This window comes from Periplaneta americana, chromosome 11 (genome assembly GCF_040183065.1).
Source record: "Periplaneta americana isolate PAMFEO1 chromosome 11, P.americana_PAMFEO1_priV1, whole genome shotgun sequence".
NCBI lineage: Eukaryota > Metazoa > Arthropoda > Insecta > Blattodea > Blattidae > Periplaneta > Periplaneta americana.
This window is the reverse complement of record NC_091127.1, coordinates 92,190,285-92,213,643: the sequence shown is the minus strand read 5'-3', so window position 1 is coordinate 92,213,643 and position 23,359 is coordinate 92,190,285. Positions and strand designations below refer to the sequence as shown.

At 35.7% G+C, this 23,359-nt stretch overlaps 1 protein-coding gene across 4 annotated transcripts in view; it reads left to right on the top strand.

Moving 5' to 3' along the window:
* Mps1 (Monopolar spindle 1) overlaps nt 1-23,359 on the top strand; it is a 239,916-nt gene that overhangs the window by 76,824 nt on the left and 139,733 nt on the right. The window lies entirely within an intron of this gene.

The window sequence follows — 23,359 nt, the reverse complement described above, 5'->3', positions numbered from 1 at the left end:
AATTAATGAAAAATATTCACATCATGGCATTAACTGTAATAATATTTCATTTCTAATGGTAATAATGTCATTAAACCACCTCACATTTTGTAGATTTTAATGTCCAATACACAGTTGTACTCAGAAAATTACACACAACAGAATCAGACTTGTAAATTATTTTTAGTAAGTCTTGAAGTTTGTAGTAACCAATTGAATTTGAACTCTAAAACTGACGAAAGATGGATTTTGGAAAATAGGAAAATTATGTAGTTAAACTAACGCTTCACTGAAAGTTACTATTTGTCTGAAATTCCTTGGATGCCAAGCTTCAAAATGATAGGCTTGATTTAACAAAGTAAAAGAAAGTAAGCTTCAATTTCAATAGGAGTACCGTACTGAATTAGGCCTACGTATGAACAGATATGCTTATATTCTTATAGCCGGATTCTTAGCCAGAATATGGAACCCTGGACCTCTAGATATGTAAAAATTAGGTAATAAAATAAAATTAGATAGACTTAACAGTAGTTTAACAGAGAAAAATAAAATAATCTACAGTTTCAGTCTGAGTACTGAAAAGCTTCCATTCAGCTGTTTTTCCGTAATTTTCATTGCCATTTCAAATTATATATATAGATACGAAAATATCAGCATGCTAATATTGATGACGAATTCTTAATGTATATATAATTTTATCCAGGATCATTCAATAACTCTGGAATTTAGGTTAAGCCTTAGACTTAAGGTCTGCACACAGCTGCACATCTTTCTGTAATGCTTACTTATCCACACTTATTTATTTCACTATGGTAATGAGGTAATGTGCGGTAATTAATTCTCAATTTACTGAAAAACAAAACACACACACACATACGCAAATTCATATTTAATTCTACATTTGTCTGGTAAAAGGAATGAAATAACAGTTGAAGCTGCTTCAATATCTGAAGGAAAGCTTTGTTCAAAATGACTCTTTTTAGCAAAAGAATTAATATTTGTGACTTGCAGCTAGGCCTATATCAATTAAATTGGTATATCATAAAATTATTAAAAGATCGTGGATGAAATATTGTATGCAATTAGAGCGCTTTCAGAATAAGAAGGCATATAAGCCAGAGCTAGTTCAGGCCAGTCTATGTCGACTAGCCAGTGACAGTGAAGCGGTGTTGCCTAGTTAAATCGTTGCGAAGTCTCGCTGAAGTATTGCATGTTAGTTTTTTCCTTGCGCATACAATACTTATGGCTAGGAATGAATTTTAAGCTGTGCCATTCGATATAGCTGCACATACTGAAATCAACAGTACAAGAATGGTAATTATATGTCAACTAGATCGCGTGTTATCGCTTTAAGACCAAACAGAGATATCCAACCTACAGCATATAACATATTTTGCTCTGAAGTCTCTCCCTGTAAACGATGATAGATATATATATATATTTTTTTTTCTTCTTCAAATTCAGATGTCGACTGTTTTCTCTTGTGTGATGTGTAACTTACTGTAACAATGTCTCTTGAAGGGATTACTATTTGGCTCTGGTGTTTCATCTGTTATAAGCAAAAGGATAGTTTTACACTCACAAATGAGGCGTATGATATTTTCTGTATATAATTTTTCTAAAGGACTAGCTTATGATGCAGTGCATATCAGTTTTTCACAAACAAAGAATCTGACTGCAGAGGCGTGTGATTTAGAAGTGCATACGTTATCTCATATTCTCGGATAGGACAAAGAGACAATTAAAATAGGTGGTATACTTGAATTTACCTCTCCTGAAAAATAACGCAAGACAAACGTGTTAATTATTTATACAATTTTCAGAACTGTGTATTACTTTGTCGTACGATATTTGAAATATATTAGTAGTGCCATTATAATAGAACGTGGAACAAAGAAGAAAGCTGAGAATAATCTTAGGTATGGTTTTCGCTTTTCATTAGGATATTATACATGGCATAAGACGGAAAGATTAAAATGGAAATGGGAGGACATGTAGCCAGACTACCTGCCAACAGATGGGCATACGCCTCTACAGTCTGGGACCCGAGGAAGGGGAAGACCAAGAAGGAGATGGGCACAGGACTTCGTTGACGTGATAGGATCGCAGTGAAAGCGTATTGCGAGAGGCAGAGAAAAGTGGAAAGACATAATTTTAGATTTAGAATAAGTAATAGTAGAACACAAAACAGTGAGCAAAAGTAGAGCTGCCCTACCGATGGTAGGAGGCCCTTGCCTGCTAAGGATGTAAGGGCTTTTCTAATTTCTAATCTAATAAGACGAAATATTGCATAAACATACGAGACACTTGGATATTGTAAACATAAACACTCCTGCCTCTTTTTCCATGAATTACACGAAGAGTGTTAACAACATTCTTCCTTAAGAGCATTAGAAAACTTTATAAGATGAAGCAATTTAATCACATTTCACTTTTAAAATAAATATAGGCATGCTAGGAACCAGGAGATTTTATAATTCCAAAACTCAATTTCTATTTTAAAAACCTTTCGTTATATATATTACACTATACGTTTTTTCTAATATACAATTTTACCTTCAATTTATTAATAATATTATTGGGTTGCAGTTTTCATATTCACTTCTGTATAACTACCTTCACTCGTAGGTTTATATTGCCACAAGCCAGAGTGATAGAACATAGAACCCTGGACCTCTAGGTAGGTATAAGCTTGAGGATTAAATTAAATTAGATAGGCTTGATTTAACAAAGTAAAAGAAAGTAATCTTCAATTTCAATAGGAGTACTAAATTAGGCCTACATATGAACAGATATGCTTATATTCTTATAGCCGGATTCTTAGCCAGAATATGGAACCCTGGACCTCTAGATATGTAAAAATTAGATAATAAAATAAAATTAGATAGACTTAGTTTAACAGAGAAAAATAAAATAATCTACAGTTTCAGTATGAGTACTGAATTGTATATGAACATACATCATGATTACATTGCATTATAGCCAGATTCGTAACCAGAATATAGAACCCTGGACCCCTACGTATGTATAAGCTAGAGAATTAAATTGAATTATATAGGCTTCATTTAACAGAGGAAAAATAAAATACTTTTCAACCTCAATATCAATACTAAATTACGTATCTACATATATGAAGGGTACACGGGATAAACGAACAATGTCACAATGCTGTTAAAGGTGATGTCATTATCTAATTCACTATATTACTACAAACTTCAGTGTTATTTTTACCAAAAGTGGTAAAGGAGAATTAAAACCACGCATACAATTATCATTTCCTTCATTTAAAGTAGAAACATCAATAAATTTTGCAGTAATATACTGAAATAGATCACTGTCTCACCTTTAATGGAAATGTGACATTGTTCGTTTTTCCCGTGTACCCTTCATATGTTTACGTTTTATTATTGCTAGATCCGTAGGCTGCCCCTACAAACAAACTGTACCTCATCGTTCCTCTGGAGAAATAAACAATAATAAATTCAGCTTTGCTGTACAAGGAAGTCTGAGACAGAATTAAGACATTCTTTCTCAAACATTAGCAAAATACGAGTAAATTTCTACATATGTCAGTTTATTTTGCAAGTTAGTGATGCCAAGATTTACTGATCTGTGAAGTGAAGAAGTAATAAAAATTGGAATAAAGATTACTTACATTACACGCAATAAAGGAACAGATCTTGAACCGACTGCTTGCTGCAGCTGATATTTTCTGTCCTTATCTGTTGTCTCTGTCTTCCACATTTCGTGCACCGTGTGACAACGTTGTACTGCTGCTAGCACTCAATTAGCTTAGGCCATATGCTTTCTTATTCTGAAACTTCTATAGTGGTATGTGCATTATTATCGCTCTTGTATCATTAAAGAGCGATAATAATGCACTTACCCCACTAGTTACATACATAAACCAACTACTGTAGTTTCATACTCTGTAATTCACCTAAACTAGATCTACCAATATAATTTCTTCTTAGTTTACAGATGCCATACATTTATACCATTTTCTTGTCTTAATTCTTTCACTCCTTACTGAAGATGCACATATACAATATTCCCCCAAATCCCATATAGATAAAGGAATAAATTCACTGGTAGGAAAGAAAGTAACACAATTTTTTCCAAAAACATAGATGTATTTACGTCAGGAAACACAAAGTTTTAATGATCTCACATATCACATTATTAATTGAAAACCAATCAGTGTACCCAGTTACTTTTGCTACATTGATTTGAATTTCTTGACTTTCTTACTATGACCTGTACTCAACTTTCGTTTGCACAATTCTTTTCTCTCTCTCCCACGTATTTGTATATGAGGAATGGTATGACTTTACTTAAAAGTAACTCCTCTGTGTATGTTTGCCACAAAATGAAATATCTGGCTTACAGAATACATTTTTAAAATGATCATGTAACTTTGTCTTATGACCATGGCTATGTAAGAAGTTATACAATTGCTCATGTACAGTTTTTAAGAACATCATTACATTTTCTCTAGCATATGACAGACGAGGATAGAATTGACTATTCTCTTCAAATGATGTAAACAAGTGATTTTCAGTTACAGTAGGCGAGAAAAGACTGGTTTGACACGTGTCACAGTTATGTTTTACATTTATGTTTTTCAATATGTACCCTGGTACATAAACTAATGCTTGAGTATCATCTGCACACTCATTTTCATCATCTGAATAAGAATTAGGGATAAAATGACTTACATTTTCATTAGACCAGTTCATTTCATTATCACCTGAATATTTCTCATCAGCATCCCTGCTTTCCAAAAACTGGTACAAATTGTTAAGTGGAGTACAATATCTTCACACACTCATAGATTTGAATGGCAAAGTCATGTTATTTACAACACATTATGTTTAATGCTGCTACAAATTGTCTTATGCAACAGAATAAATTCTCTAATGCATCTTGGTTCAATGCTTTTATATTTAGAAACTTAAATCCAACTTACTTCAATCTACTCCATAAGAAAATAACGGATTTTATTGTTAATTGCCAACTTTTCATGGAACTGAACATTTGAGTCTTATCTTTTCCTGTTTTCAAATCTATCACCTTCCAATGATGTCTCCTTCAACATATTGTACCACATTTCTATAGGTGGGGAATTTTCAGACATGGCATACCTAAATATTTTCCCATCCCTTGGATATTGTTCACTACTGTCAAGCAAATCAAAGAGGTTATCTACCTTTTTGACAAATTCGGCTATGTGTATGGCTTCAGATGGTAGGTAATACATGAGTAACAACATATGTTTCAATTGCTGCTGCTGTGCAGCGGCAACCTTTACTTTCATTTTCACGTAGGAATCAGAAAAGTTAAAATGCTGTTTCTTTAGTTTCGGTAAGGTTCTGAACCTTTTTTTTTTTTCCATCTAAACTGAAAAATATATTAATGTACTGAAATTTAGCTTCCTTGTGATTCTCAAATTGAATTTTATGTTCTATTAATGCATTCCTAGTATTCTTTAGGAAATCAATCAATCTTCTTTATGTTATCAGCAAACGGCTGGATACATTAAGTCCACTATAGTCCACTGTCATCTATTCAGTTTTTGTTTTTCATGAGAAATGAGGGGTATTTTGATCAGTGTTCATTATAGATGCCTGTTGCTAGTAGCCAGAGTTGGGGTGTAGTCAATATATACTACAGAGCTGTGTCTTCTGCAACTGGTACTGATGATTTTAAATTACTTCTTTTGTGGTTTATGGATGGACAGTATAGAAGAATGTGTTCCAGATCTTCATCATAATTATTACACCACAAACAAATAGGATTATCAGAAAGGTGAAAACGGTGTAGGTTCAATTGTGTGACAATGTGACCTGTTCTGGCTCTTGTTAGAAATGTTTGAACATGTCTGGGCAAGTTTTTATACATTTCCAGGTCATTTAGTTTCTTTTGTATGAACTGTAAAATTTTTCCTTTGTCAGAAGAGAGCCAATTGTTGATCCATAGGTTCATAAAATGAGACTTTACTGAAGCAAAGGCACTGGATAGAGATATTACTTGAAGAGATCTTGGTTGCAAATATGTTGCCTGTTTTGCATTATTATCGACTTTCTCGTTTCCGGGTATACTACAGTGACTAGGTATCCATTGAAATGTTACTTTCTTTTGGAGTTTTTTTTAGTTTACTTAGTTGTTTCTGAATTGGAATAATTCTATGTGCATATAGGTTTGGTACATATTTAATTATATTAAATGTAACCCCTTGGAGTCGGTAAGTATGCAGATAGATTTTTCAGAAATTTTTAGTAACACACTAAAGAGCAGCATCAATAACTAGCAGTTCAGTGTCGAGACTGGAGAGGATGAACATGGGATGAAGTAACGTTTTTGATATTTTGGAATATAATACCCTGCTTCTGATGTCCCATCATTAGGGTTTAGAGATCCATCTCTATAAATTTGAAGGTGATCCTTCTTTAGGAAATGTGGCACATCAAAAATAGTAGCATTAGGGTTACTATCCACAACAAAATGAAATGAACTGGGATTATTCAAATTTGTTTGACACAGTTCTCTCAGAGCTTTCTGATTTGTTCTGTTTTGATTACAGACTGTATAAATTACATTCAACCTCATTTTTTTATTTTCACCTATGATATGAACATTTAGTGCTTTCAAGTCAACACTTGTAGCAGTACCTGCAGCAAAATAATAAGCAATCACTTGTTTCCACATTCTGCAAGTACCTTTTAGCATAAAAACTAATACGATGGAAGAGTAATGGAACGGAGAAAAATTCTCTCCGGCGCCGGGATTTGAACCCGGGTTTTCAGCTTTACGTGCTGATGCTTTATCCACTAAGCCACACCGGATACAACCCCGACGCCGAACAGAATCGTCTCTGATTGAGTTCCAACTCTTGGGTTCCCTCTAGTGGCCGCCCTTTGCACTACGTCATAGATGTCTATGAACATCGGACCGAAGTCCACACATGTGCTCAGGTGCACTCGTTATGAGTGACTAGTTGGCCGGGATCCGACGGAATAAGCGCCGTCTTAAATCACTTCGTGATTTACGCATATCATATATTATTTCAATATACCGAAGTACATATGATATTTCCATGCAGATATTCTGCTTCATCATACGATGGAAGAGTAATGGAACGGAGAAAAATTCTCTCCGGCGCCGGGATTTGAACCCGGGTTTTCAGCTTTACGTGCTGATGCTTTATCCACTAAGAGACGATTCTGTTCGGCGTCGGGGTTGTATCCGGTGTGGCTTAGTGGATAAAGCATCAGCACGTAAAGCTGAAAACCCGGGTTCAAATCCCGGCGCCGGAGAGAATTTTTCTCCGTTCCATTACTCTTCCATCGTATGATGACGCAGAATATCTGCATGGAAATATCGTATGTACTTCGGTACATTGAAATAATATATGATATGCGTAAATCACGAAGTGATTTAAGACGGCGCTTATTCCGTCGGATCCCGGCCAACTAGTCACTCATAACGAGTGCACCTGAGCACATGTGTGGACTTCGGTCCGATGTTCATAGACATCTATGACGTAGTGCAAAGGGCGGCCACTAGAGGGAACCCAAGAGTTGGAACTCAATCAGAGACGATTCTGTTCGGCGTCGGGGTTGTATCCGGTGTGGCTTAGTGGATAAAGCATCAGCACGTAAAGCTGAAAACCCGGGTTCAAATCCCGGCGCCGGAGAGAATTTTTCTCCGTTCCATTACTCTTCCATCGTATGATGACGCAGAATATCTGCATGGAAATATCATATGTACTTCGGTACATTGAAATAATATATGATATGCGTAAACCACGAAGTGATTTAAGACGGCGCTTATTCCGTCGGATCCCGGCCAACTAGTCACTCATAACGAGTGCACCTGAGCACATGTGTGGACTTCGGTCCGATGTTCATAGACATCTATGACGTAGTGCAAAGGGCGGCCACTAGAGGGAACCCAAGAGTTGGAACTCAATCAGAGACGATTCTGTTCGGCGTCGGGGTTGTATCCGGTGTGGCTTAGTGGATAAAGCATCAGCACGTAAAGCTGAAAACCCGGGTTCAAATCCCGGCGCCGGAGAGAATTTTTCTCCGTTCCATTACTCTTCCATCGTATGATGACGCAGAATATCTGCATGGAAATATCATATGTACTTCGGTACATTGAAATAATATAAAAACTAATGCATGATTAGCAGCTACAGGTGAATGTCCTAGATGGGCTAAATCTCATAACCGCAAATTATTTGTTTGTTTGACTCGTAATACAAACCACAACCTAGGGGCATTTCATCAAAGAGTAATGCACGATATTTATCATTTTCATGCATGTTTTTTACTTCTGTCTCTATAACCCTTAATAAAGCAGTATTAAGCCCCGCATCAAATGGTACCTGGGACAACAGTGACTTGAGGAGTCTAAGAGATGGAACAGAAATGAGTGGACAAATATTTATAGAAACGTGGACTACATTTATAAATTGATAAGGCAAACACCTTGTCTTGTACACACCATCGCACAACAGTGGATGCCTTGTTAACATTTCTTAATTGACTATTAATAAATGTTTTTGTAACATCATTCAATTCTTCCTCCATAAACTTAAATTTCTCATCTTCATAAAGCTGAAATGTTTCAATTGCGCCCTTTCATTCTGTAGACGTCTTTTTTAATTTACTGTGCCTATTTTTGTAACAGTATTTCGATTAATTTTGTACATTTTGTTGCTGGGGTCAAATTAGACTTCGAAACACATGAACCCTTAACTCCCCAATTGTTTGTATCATCTATGGAAGGTGAACAAAGAAATTCATAATCACTATTACATTGATATTTATGTTTAACATAAGAAATACAGAACAAGCTAAGTCATTTTTTGTTTATTTTTGTTTTTTGATCTCACCTGCTAGCTCATAAAGTGAACCATCTTTTTAGAAAATCAGAATGACAAAAAATCTGGTTTGTAACATCGTAGTTTAAAGTAAATGAGATGTAAATTAATGATGTCTTGAGAGTATTAAAGTTAAGAAATGCTCCTCTGTAAAATGTAAGAAAAATTACTTAGCATATTTCTTCCATGGACTCTTCATATAGAATGTAATTAATAATGTATGAGACATATACAGCGAATTAGTACATTCTTATTTATGCATTACTATGAAATGTCAAGAATTCGACAAAATAGATGTGAGAAATTAAGTATGGCCTAATTTTTTAGTTTGGTCTTAAATAATACAATGTTTTGATTATGAAGTCTATTGAATACAGTAGAACCTCTATTATTTGTGGTAATAAAGGAGATAGAGAACAGTTAATCGAAAAAATAGGATAATTTGTGAATAAAAGATTTTCATAAATTAAACTACAATTTCGTAATTTCCTCCGTGGTGTTGTGTTTAACATGCTAGGTAATGAATCAGAACTTCAGTGATTTAAGTATCGTCAATGACGGATTTTAAGGACCAAGGGTGATGGTTGTCTGCAGAAAGATAGGAAAAGTAGAAGTCTCATGTTGTAGATTTACGTACTTGTACTTTGTACAATTTTATTCTTGTTTTTTGTTTTGTGTTTTTTTTTTTTAATAGTGCACAGTTGTAACGCCAGTCTCGTATTCTGATGCAAAATGAGCCATAGTGTCTTCCTCAAACATCTCGATGTTTTTTTTTTTCTCGATAATTAGCACAACACTTTTCTTTTGACACTCATGGAAGGCATTTTGTATAGAAGTACACAGTATGGCTACTCGAATAGTAAGGATAAGGTCTAAATGGTACATGGGTTGAAAGTTTTTGGGATAATTTCTTTAAAAGCATGTAGTAACTATTTTACAAGTTGAGGAAAAAGTACACCCTCCCACAAGTAACTGTTCCTGTTGCCAGTAACGAAAGCATTCCTACTACATACTGTGTAAGGGTAAAGGCTTGTAATTAATAACCCTCTGCAGAACAAATATGAACTAACATAATGTACAGCACTTCATTTATTTTCTGCAATAAAAAAAGAGCTAGAGAAAGACAGTCAGATAATCCACCAATCGGTTAATAGAATGACAGATATTCAGGGTTCTACTGTACTTTTTAAAGCCATGTAAAGTAGTGTTGTCAATCAGAGCGTATATGCGCTACAAGAACGCTTGCGCTACTGGAGCACGCAGAGCGCACCAGCTACGAATACGTGCTTCAGTGAGGGTTGTGCAGTGTACAGTTGGCATTAATCATGCACCCAGCGAAGAGATCGTATAACAAGTTCCAGTTCGAATGAGCACTGCAGTTCCTATGCAAGGAACAGGAAGGAGATAATACAGTGCTTAATATGTGGACAACATAACGATTAGTAAGAAAAACAGCATACAGCGACATTATTCAACATATCATGAACAAACATACAGATATATCGAGGGGGAAGAACGATTAAAATTATTACACATATTACAGACTACCGTAAGTGCAAATATCTAGATTATTTACTATGTATAAATTAATTTATTATTTCTTTATTGAGGGTCCTTACAGGGAGTTATCCCCAATTACAAGCACACCAACATAAAGAAATACAAACAACAAATTAAAAACAAATGATTCATAAACATGTGCTGTAAACACAAAGTTTACAAAAGTTCAGTGTATATACTAATGTGATAAACTTCTAATTTCCAAATACGTAAACTGAATTGACAGATGTATAGGGCTACATAACAAAAAATTCAAGTACAGTTATTAAAGAGGTATTCAATTGAAGAAAGTCCTGTAGGCCTAAATAAATAGTGTTCAAATTTAATGTATGGGCTATTCCATCTCAAATCGACCGAAATATAGAGAAAATTGACCTTGCATTTTTTAAATACAATGAAACTTTTTCTGTCCGTTGACAATGCTTTGTGCAAAGTTTGAGGCATCAGAACTTAATAGTGTTTAAATTAAAAATATTTAAATTTATCGTATTTTCACAAAATTAACAACTTTAAACTGTTGTGGCTCCGAAACCCTTTCACCCAATGATCAAAATCATGGTTTATTTTGATGCTGAGAAATTAAAGTTTATATTGACATGTAAACAGTTTTTCTTACTTTTTATGGAAATGGAGGAATTTAGATTTTTCTTCATTAAGACGCCTTTGCCCACGAAAAAATATTTTTAAATTATATGGTTAGATTCCGCATTGAAAGTACAAATAAACATATTTTTTACTGGTGCACCGTTGAAAAGAAAGTATTGAAAATATCAAATAAAGAAAATAAATAGTATGCGCGTGAACTAACCAGCTGACTGTGAGACGGGACCTAGCAGAGACAAGCAAGGCCAGGAGACAAAACATGCGATGTTTCGTCTAATAGCGCATAGCTGGGCTAGCTTTATCACAAGTTTTCATAAACACAGGAGTAAAGTGACGCCCAACGCTCGCTTATCTCCAGTGCGTGCGGTATATACTGCTCCATTCAAGTCTAGGCGTGTGAAAATAATTCACTTTGTCCGCCCCTGGGTCTTGCTCTTATCTGTGTTTACGGCATCCCACTCCAGCACTTAAGCACGGGAAGGAATTGAACGTCCGTAAAGCCTCTTGATCGAATGATAAATATGATAAGGGGTATGAAAATCATTCTTTCTATGGGTATTTATACTATCATCATTGACTTGTAAGTATTGGGCCATTATGGTTTCTAGCCATCTCCTTTTAGGTCTTCCAGGAAGTAGATGACCTCTTGGTGTATATGATAAGATTAATTTGGGAAATGTAAGGTTGTTCATTCTATCCACATGATATTTCCATTGAGTTCCGTAACTATGAATGTACTGCAAAATTGGTTCAACTTCCAGCCCTGGAGGATGTCTTCATTTCTTTGATGGTCTAGAAGTGTACATCCCGCTGTCTGTCTTATAAAACACATTTCAGCATATGTCAATCGTCCTTCATCTATTTTTTTAAGTGTCCATGCTTCACTACCATAAATTAAGACTGGATAATGTACTACATATAACTGAATTAGTTGGAAAATTTTCTTTTGCATAAGAGTGAGTTTTCTAAGGAATATATGTATTGATTTGTTAAGGTCAGAATTTCTAATTAAAAAAATGGTCTACATAATTTTCTAGGATTTGTTTCAACTTTGATTCCAGTTGCTCTTTTTTGTAGTAAGAATATATTTTTGCTATCTGCAGAATTTACCTTTACAATGGCACAAACTCCGTCATTCTTCTACACAAGAAAGAAAATCGAGAAGACTTAAATAATTACAGACCAATAAATACTATCGAACCTATACAAACTATTCATGGAAACCTTGACAAATCAGTTCACCAAAGTAGTGGATGAGAGAATCAGTTGCCGGAACAAGCAGGATTTCGTACAAACTACAGCACTCTAGACTACTTACAAGCAGTTAATCAAGTACGGTAAGTATAATCTCTCTTAACCGGCACCAAAGGGACCAGGCTAGTTCCGGATAGGAGATTTTGCCGGATAATTGAATAAATACAGTATATACAAAAAAAAAAAAGTTTGTATTTCATGGTGCCAAATGTTGAAACTGCAGCCATGTGAAGATTATTTCTCTATTACTTGCTCATAACTGAATATACATAACAACTGTGTGGATTTTCCTTATTAAAACATATCATACAACACAAATAATACACTAATTTTAGGTTCGAATATTCACTTAAAATGAAAGTTCGTACAAACTTCCTGATGTGGCAACACTGACGACCCGAACATAACTAAATAAACATAAAAACTGTGTGAATTTTCCTTATTAAAACACATTGCACAACACAAATAATACACTAATTTTAGGTTCGAATATTTACTGAAAATGAAAGTTTGTGCGAACTTCCTAATGTGACAACATTGTTGGCCTAAACATTACTAAACTGCGTGGATTTTCCTTATTAAAACACATCGGGCAGCACAAATAATACACTAATTTTAGGTTCGAATATTCACTGAAAACGAAAGTTTGTGCGAACTTCCTAATGTGGCAAACCTGACGGCCCAGACTGTGGCAATGTGGCAATTTAAACTTTTTTTTTTGTGTCCAGCCGAAAGTCCTGTTGTTTTGGTATTGCCGGTTACGAGGGATTTTACTGTAACTGAAAAAGCCCAAGAAGTCAACCTGATTATATGAATGACATCTATAGATTTCATCAAAGCATTCGATTTGATAGAGCACATCAGTGTATTGGAGTCGAAAGCAGTAGGAGTATAAACAAAATATGTAAGACTCATAGGGAAGATATATTTGAAAAACAACACGTGAGGTCAGAACTAGAAGGAATAATCTCCAAGACGAAAAGAAATATAAGACAAAGAGACCCTACTTCCCCGAAAGTATTCACATGTGTCCTCGAGATGGTGTTTAGAGAACAGAACTGAAAGGAATAAAGTTATGGAATCAACATAAATGGTAGAAGACTCTCCAATCTACAATTTGCAGAAGACGTAGTGATATTTGCCAGCTCGTTGACAGAACTTTAAAGAATGTTAACAAAATTAAGCACTAGAAGTAAAGAAGTAGGTTTGGAAATCAGTCTGACAAAATCAAAATTATGATCAATTCCTTTAAAACACCAGTACTAGTTGACGACAGGACTATTTAATATTGCTTGAAATATATACACTATATCTTAATCAAGCAATAAGTATGTCAAGAAGTAGGGGCAAGGAGATCCAAAGGTGAATAGGACTTGCCTGGAATAAATTCTGGAGTCTTCAGCTTATATTTATGGACATAGCCATCAACATCAGGTCAAGGTTTGAAATGTTACATTCCAACACTACTGTACTATAATAGAAGCCAGACATGGGTATTTTCAAGGTGATAAACTAGCTTGATGCAGGTGTGCCAGCACAAGATGGAGAGAGAGATACTGGACTTCAGGACTGCTGACAGGATCCAGAAAGAAGAGCTGAGAAACAGAAGTGGCATGAAATATGCAGTCACCAGAGCACATCTCAAAAGGTGCTGGGAAGGGCATGTGGTCAGAATGAAACAGGACTGATTGTCTTACGCCACGATGACTTGGGACCAGAGAATGGGCAACAGAAGCAGAGGATTCATGAGAGACAGATAGTGGCAAGAATTCAAGACAGTGCTGGAGTCAAATTGAATGAAAAATGCAAGAGACAGAGTGAGATGGAGGGAAATAATACTAGAAAATATTAAAATAAGTATAGAACACTTCAAGTATAATAGAAACATGTTAAAAATATCGATGAAAGTGTGTATACAAGTGTATAAACACAAAGTTTCAAGTGAATAGATGTAGGTGTAGAGGTATAAGCACCTAGATATGGGGTATAGATATGAGTATATACATACTAGGTTCAAAAAGTTCCCGGAATTTGCTAGTATCATAGAAACAACGTACCTTAAACACTATTCTACAGCATCCCCTTCAAAATAGTTGCCTTCCGCAACAACACACTTTTGCCAACGCGTGTAGAGTTCCTGGAAGCAGGCATGGAAGCCATTTTGTGAAACCCGTCTTAGTGCTCTCGTTGCGTTTGCGATAACCTCTTCAGCATTGAATCTCTGTCCTTTCAGATGACTTTTCAGACGGGGAAACAGAAAGTAATCAGGTGGTGAGAGATCAGGAGAGTATGGTGGGTGATCCAAAGCAGTTATGTTGTGCCTGGCAAGAAAATTCTATACAATAATTGCGCGATGAGCAGGTGCATTGTCATGCATAAGGAATCAGTTGTTTTCTACCCACTTTTCTGGACATTTCCTTCTCACTGCGTCCCGGAGGTGACTGAGGATTTCTACGTACAATTCTTTCGTTACAGTACGACCTTCTGGAATGAACTCATGGTGGATGAGACCCTGAGAGTCGAAGAAAACTTCCAACATAACTTTGCCTTTGGAAGTGTGCCTAGGAAATTTTTGCTTCCAAGGAGATGTTTTCGATTTCCACTCAGATGACTGTCGTTTAGGGACTGGGTCGTACAAGTAGCACCAAGTTTCATCACCAGCAATAATTTTGTTTAAGAAATCACCATCTTCATCAGCCATACTGATCATGCCCCCAGCAAGAGTCATTCTTGTTTCTTTCTGTTCTGCCGACAACATTTTCGGAACTAACTTCTGAGACACGTAATGCATGTTGAGATGCTTGTGAAGAACATTGTGTACACTTCCGACTGATATTTCGACCTCTGCTGCTATCTCTTTTATGGTTTTACGTCGGTCGTCCCTCACAACATTACGCACACGCTGAGCGATTGCTTCATTTGTTGCAGTTGTTGGTCGGCTGCTGCATACGTCATCTTTGATGCTATCACAGCCACCAGAAAAGTGTTTATGCCAGGCATACACTTGAGTTTTTTTCATTGCTGCTTCGCCATATGCTTCTTCCAACAATCTTAATGTCTCTGCAGGAGTTTTGTGTAACAAAACACAGAACTTGATGTTTGTACGTTGCTCTGTGGACATAATTACAAAATGCGACGAACAAACAAAACACTATGATAAACAATTGCCTACAACTCAAAACCAACAATCGCCATTATCAACAAACTTTAAGGAAATGACATCATGAATGTTACCAACAAAACAAATGTATAATATCCCTTGTTATATATTAATATGAAAAATGGTAGTAAAATTCTGGAAACTTTTTGAACCCAGTAGTAGAAGTAAATGTACTTTATAGGAAAAAACATGAAGGAGTAAGCATATAAATGGTTTTAAAAGTAAGTAAAGTTCATTGGGATTGGCTCACCCTGTGAAATTTTCTGAGCTACCTACCAGGAGGTAAGAGGCCCTTGTTCTAAAGCAGCGTTGTCAGACAGACTAAATGGAGCAGAGCGCTCCACTAGACTGGTTGCGTGCTCCGGTGTTTCCACAGACATAAGCAAGTTCAAGCTCCGATCTACTCCACAACTGGTTTTGGAGCTTACAGCTCTGACACTACTGCTCTAAAGGGATGATATGGGTTTATCTTTATCTGCAGAATTTTCCTAAAATCTTTTTTCATAATACATAATGGAATGAAAATAGGCAAAATATAATCTCTTTAAGATACCTGCTACTGTTTAGAAATTGCTATATTGATATGAAGTAAAGCGTGCTGAGCTTAGTTTGGGAGTTATTTTTTAATGTTTTTCCCCCCAATTTAATACGTTATTAATATGCAAATTAAGAACAACATACAAAATAAAAATGATCAACCAAAATGCCTTTGTGGCCTCAGTAGCGTACTTGGTATAGTGCTGGCCTTCTATGCTCGAGGTTACAGGTTCGATTCCGGCCAGGTCGATGGCATTTAAGTATGTTTAAATGTGACAGGCTCATGTCAGTAGATTTACTGGCATGTAAAAGAACTCCTGCAGGACAAAATTCCGGCACACCGGCAATGCTGATATGACCTCTGCAGTTGCGAGCGTTGTTAAATCATATTTTTTTTCTTTCAAGTAACGTGAAATAGCCAGTAAGTTTTAAATTTGTTTCTGGAATCTAATAACCTACTTTCCCCTAATCAGGCAGGCTTATAAACTTACATTTAGCAAATGAACAGGTTTTAAATTTTAGTCAAGATATTAAAGATAGTTTAAACAGAAACCAAGACGCCTTATCAATATTCATTGATTTTCAAGAAGCATACGACTCTGGAGGTATTCACTTAGTTAACTGTTAACTTTAGAGCCTTTTCACACTAGGACACCGGTGACAGTCACTGATAGACATACATTCATTGAATTGGAGCATTCATACCGGGACACTGCAATGTCTGACCCAGTCACAGTGACCCAGCAGTGACTTGCCCTTTACACATGTGACGGGTAAGGTCACTGTGTCCAGACCAGTCACTACCTGACATACATTTCTTTGAATTGGAGTTTTCACACTGGGACACCAATCACAAGACACAGCTTGCAAATTGCCAACAGAATACTCACTCAGTACTAGAGCATAGTGAAACTAGTCATAATCCAGCCATGAGTTTAGATTTGATTAACACAGAAGATTTAAGTGAAGTAGAAAGTCCACCTGCTATTTGGAATATCAAAAGCAATGACTATAGCAATGATTTCAATCAGAAAAGTATGAATGAAAGAAGCAAAATTTGTACCTAAGTTGCATATTTTCTTTTCCACCGTAAAAAATTATAAATTACATTTCATGTGATGCTTAGTAACGATATATGGCAATGTGGTTTCTTAATTTGTTACCATATTAATTTACAATGGAAAGTTATATTTAACAATACATAACATTTAGCATTGAAGTACAACTATACACATCACAACTATAATGATAGAAAAAATAAACTTAAATGAAATGTTAACAAATAGTAAGAATAAAAGCATTCGAGATTTATATAACAGTATAAAGAATTTTAAGAATGGATATCAGGCAAAGGTAAACGTGATCCAGGATGAGAATGGTGACTTGCTTGCAGACACTCATTCAATTCTGAACAGATGGAAAAACTGTTTTGGGCAAGTACTAAATGTACATAGGCCAAATAGAAATGATCAGGACGAAATTCAAATACAAACTGCTGAGCCATTTATACCTGAACCCACACTTTCTGAAGTCGGAATTGGTATCGATCAAATTCCAGCAGAATAAATACAAGAGGGTGGAAGCGTATTATCTAGCAAAATTTATAAACTTGTACGTGCTATTTGGGAAAAGGAAATTGTACCAGAACAATGGAAGGAGTGCGAAATTGTACCTGTTTTTAAGAAGGGGGACAAGATTAACTGTAGTAACTTCCGAGGAATGTCACTTTTGTTGACATTGTACAAAATTTTGTCTTTTGAGAACATGTAGATGAAATTATTGGGCATCATCAGCGCGGTTTTAGGCGTAATAGGTCGACTATTGATAAGATTTTTTTGTATTCGGCAGATATTGGAGAAAAAATGGGAGTATAAGGGTACAGTACATCAGTTATTCATAGATTTCAAAAAGACATATGACTCGGTTAAGAGAGAAATTTTGTATAATATTCTTATTCAATTTGGTATTCCCACGAAACTAGTTCGATTAATTAAAATGCGTATCGGTGAAACTTACAGCATAGTCCGTATAGGCCACTTTCTATCTGATGCTTTTCCAATTCACTGTGGGCTAAAGCAAGGAGATACACTATCACCTTTACTTTTTAACTTTTCTCTAGAATACGCCATTAGGAAAGTTCAGGATAACAAAGAGGGTTTGGAATTGAACGGGTTACATCAGCTTCTTGTCTATGCGGGTGACATAAATATGTTAGGAGAAAATCCACAAATGATTAGGGAAAACACGGAAATTTTACTTGAAGCAAGTTAAGCGATAAGTTTGGAAGTAAATCCCGAAAAGACAAAGTATATGATTATGTCTCGTGACCAGAATATTGTACGAAATGGAAATATAAAAATTGGAGATTTTTGTTTCAAAGAGGTGGAGAAATTCAGATAAATTGGAGCAACAGTAACAAATATAAATGACACTCGGGAGGAAATTAAACGCAGAATAAATATGGGAAATACCTGTTATTATTCGGTTGAGAAGCTTTGTCATCTAGTCTGCTGTCAAAAAGTCTGAAAGTTAGAATTTATAAAACAGTTGTACTACCGGTTGTTCTGCGTGGTTGTGAAACTTAGACTCTGACTTAGAGAGAGGAACAGAGATTAAGGGTGTTTGAGAATAAGGTTCTTAGGAAAATATTTGTGGCTAAGAGAGATGAAGTTACAGGAGGATGGAGAAAGTTACACAACGCAGAACTGCATGCTTTGTATTCTTCACCTGACATAATTAGGAACATTAAATCCATATGTTTGAGATGGGCAGGGCATGTGGCACTTATGGGCGAATCCAGAAATGCATATAGAGTGTTTGTTGAGAGGCCGGAGGAAAAAAGACCTTTGGGAAGGCCGAGACGTAGATGGGAGGATAATATTAAAATATATTTGAGGGAGGTGGGATATGATGATAGGGACCGGATTAATCTTGCACAGGATAGGGACCAATGGCGAGCTTATGTGAATGGCAGTGAACCTCCAGGTTCCTTAAAAGCCATTTGTAAGTACCTAAGTAAGTAAGTACTGACATGTAGCAACCACAAATGTTCACATAACATTTCTAGTAATCTTTTTTATACTTTCCAACAGCTCATGAAGAGCAACGATGAACTTATCAGTGACATTTTTATAATATTTTAAAATATATAATATACTACTACCAGTTAAAATCTGTCAAATATGCTCAAAATAAAAGAAAATAAAACAACAGTAGCTTAAAGTAAGAGAAAGTTTTTCATCTGATGAGATAGCTTTCCTTAGTATTGTGTCCATTCCTGTGATTTCTAGCAGTAAATATCTGTGTAATGAACGTTTTTTCTTCATTCTTCTCCTGTTCTATAGCAGTAACGACAAAAGATCCTAACTCGAATCCATTTTACTAACTAATCACAAATTGTTTTATCAGAAGCTACTAACTAATCAGTTGGCAATACTAGCTGTGTTCGACACCAGTGACCCACGAGTGTTCATTGCAGTCACCCATGACCGTCACCAGTGTCCCAGTGTGAAAAGGGCCTTAGTTAGGTGTTCAGGGTAAAATGTTCTACTAGATTCGTGATTTCATTATTCAACTATTTGTTGCCACAAATATGCCATTAATTTACCTAAATACAGATACACTTATCAAAGCTTCCTAAAGGATTCTCAGTACGACACTTTTTAATATCTGTGTCAATGACCTGAAGAGAGAATGTCATTATTTGTAGATGATGTGGTGATATGGTTCTTTAGACCAAAAAATCAAGTCTTCAGTTAATAAAGAGAGCTTGAAACACAAAAGATCTTTCTAACTCTGGTTCGAGACATCAAACAGAAATAACGACTTCCTCAATTAAAGGAAACTTTACTAATAAAACACCATCCTTTGAGAATTATTTCTTATTGAATATCATAAAACTTTGACAGATTATGTTAAGAAGTCTGATACTTCTCCAGACATTTTAAAACCGTTATCATAAGAAATGATAAATTTAAATTATGCTGTCAGTGAGTGGCTACTGATTCTTTGAAAATTGTACACCATATGATAAAGCTTAAAAAAAGAATAGTTTTTCATTGAGTCAAGGCACACTGGGGATTATCTGGTAATGAAGCGGCTGACTATATTACTAAGAAGAGAAGTCAAATCTTACAAAAACCCATGTAAACTTTACCATTCCCAACAGTTAAATGATTACTTACTTACAAATGGCTTTTAAGGAACCTACAGGTTCATTGCTGCCCTCACATAAGGCCGCCATTGATCCCTATTTTGTGCATGATTAATCCAGTCTCTATCGTCTTATCCCACCTCCCTCAAGTCCATTTTAATATTATCCTCCCATCTACGTCTCAGCCTCCCCAAAGGTCTTTTTCCCCTCCGGTCTCCCAACTGACACTCTGCATTTCTGGATTTGCCCATACGTGCTACATGCTCTGCTCATCTCAAGCGTCAGGTGAATAATACAATGCTTGCAGTTCTGCGTTGTGTAATTTTCTCCATTTTCCTGTAACTTCATCGCTCTTAGCCCCAGATATTTTTCTAAGAACCTTATTCTCAGACACCCTTAATCTATGTTCCTCTCTCAAAGTGAGAGTCCAAGTTTCACAACCATGCAGAACAACCAATAATATAACTGTTTTATAAATTCTAACTTTCAGATTTTTTTGACACACTAGAGGACAAACACTTCTTCACCAAATAATAACAGACATTTCCCATATTTATTCTGTGTTTAATTTCCTCTGGAGTGTCATTTATATTTGTTACTGTTGCTCCAAGATATTTGAATTTTTCCACCTGTTCGAAGGATAAATCTCCAATTTTTATATTTCCATTTCGTACAATATTCTGGTCACGAGACATAATCACATACTTTGTCTTTTCGGGATTTACTTCCAAACCTATCGTTTTACTTGCTTCAAGTAAAATTTCAGAGTTAGTGCATCTCCTTGCTTTAGCTCGCAGTGAATTGGAAAAGTATCACATAGAAACTGGCCTATATGGACTCTGCTGTAAGTTTCACTGAGACACATTTTAATTAATCGAACTAGTTTCTTGGGAATACAAATTTAATAAGAATATTATATAAAACTTCTCTCTTAACCGAGTCATATACCTTTTTGAAATCTAATTGATGTACTGTACCCTCATATTCCCATTTTTTTCTCCAATATCTGTTGAATACAAAAAATCTGATCAATAGTCGATCTATTACGCCTAAAACCACACTGATGATCCCCAGTAATTTCATCTACATACAGAATTAATCTTCTCAAAAGAATATTGGACAAAATTTTGTATGACGTCAACAAAAGTGATATTCCTCGAAAGATACCACAGTTAGTCTTGTCCCCTGTCTTAAAAATGGGTACAATTATGGACTCCTTCCATTGTTCTGGTATAATTAGTTAAATGATTAATCAACTCAAAATATCAAGATACAATATCTTACCATTTCCACGAAATTTCAAGTAATAAAAGATGGAAGTGTCTCGATGTACAACAAAATATAATTCCTTAGTGTCCAAGGAAAAGTGCAGTTGCATCCTTTTGAATACTGACAGGACATGACTGTTTGCCAAAGTACTTGAACAAAATAGGAATTATTTTTTCACCACTTTGTCCATTGTGCGGTCTTCAGGAAGAAATGGATCATAATCATCTTCAATAATGTCCAGTCCTTTCCTCTAAACCTAGTGTGTAGAGAAATATTGGAGAACAAGAGAGTTAATGGCTTTATTGCCAAGAACTCAGCATTAGTCAACACCAAAATATTTTTACAGATGAATCCTGTTTATCAAACCGTGGAGGTGTTGGTGCAATATGTTCCCATTTTTCTTTCACTAAAAATTAAATTCAAACGCTACTAATTTTGATGGTGAAATTTTGGCTATTCTTTAAACCTTACAAAATCTCCTGTATCAAATTGATAAATTTGAGAAGGTTATGGGTATATTATCAGATTCAAAATCATCTATTGAATCATTGAATGTAACAGCGAAAAGCTTCAGTACTGTAGGGTGTTATAAAATTGTAAGACAACTTGTCAAATTAAATAAACAATTGGTACTTCAGTGGATCCCTTCATTTAGTAGTAGTAGTAGTAGTCATCATCATCATTGGCATTACGGCCCTTATAGTTTAGCCTTAGCCTCCCTCAGAACATCCGACCAATCACTCCTGTCTAATGCTCGTGTTCTCCATCTTCTAATTCCAACTTTTGTTAAGTCAGCCTGAACGTCATCCAGCCATCTCAATTTAGGTCGTCCGACTTTCCTTCTTCCTACTGGCAATGCATCTAGTAGAGCTTTGGGTGTGCGATTGTTCTCCATCCTGGCTACGTGTCCCAGCCACTCTAACCTTCAGTAGTAGTAGTAGTAGTAGGTTTATTTTGCCTGGCAGAGTTAAGGCCATGAGGCCTTCTCTTCCACTCAACCAGGTTTTAATAATATACATGAAATACAAAATTAGATTACAAAACAACACAAAAGAAAATACCTTAGAAATTACATAAAATATAGTGGAGTAGGAGGTAATAAGGCAGCTGATTTGGCCACGAAAAGTAGCAGAATTACTCCAAAGTCATCTCTACCTGTGTCTTATTACTCTAATGAAAGAATAATATCAAAATATATAACAATTAAAAAAAAAAATCAATATGCTTCTAAAAACATATTGAGGCGGGGGGGGGGGGGGTGGAAGGGAGATGATATGCTGTACACCTAATTTGACAACTGAACTTAAATGAAAATCTGTAGTGGTGCCATTCAAATTATTTGCAGGCCATGTTTTCCTCAAATATTTACCAGAGTTGGTATTGCAGAATCTCCCATGTGATTTTTCTGTGATTTCAGTGAATATATGGATTAAGATTAAGTGCAAGGGAGCGAATGATACCATTGTCAACTGCTCAACATTATCAACCATTAACAGCATTACATAAAGAAAAACACACTATAAGAATTTATTGAATGTACAGTACATAAAACACACAAAAGAAAGCTGCTTCAGGACAGTAATTGGCATAACTCTGTTGTCAGAAGAGTACTATGTAGATTCAATTTCACCTGCAAAAAAGAAATAGCTACTGATGAGTAGATGTAGATCTTTGCCTATAGTCGGCACAATATATGGTGAGGTACCAAATATAAGAGCTGGCTGGCACCTTAGTGTTATCAACCTTGATCCTGAAGCACTAATGTTAATAAATGTTCATATGTGTGTATATGATGAAATTGCAGTGAAATAGTAGGTGGCCTACTTATAATTCATCATCATCATTGGCTTAACAGCCCAAAGCGGGCCATAGCCTCCTTCAAAACTGATTTTCAGGCATCCCTATCTCTGGCGACCTGCCACCAATTCCTGATCCCCAACGATTTCACATCTTCTTC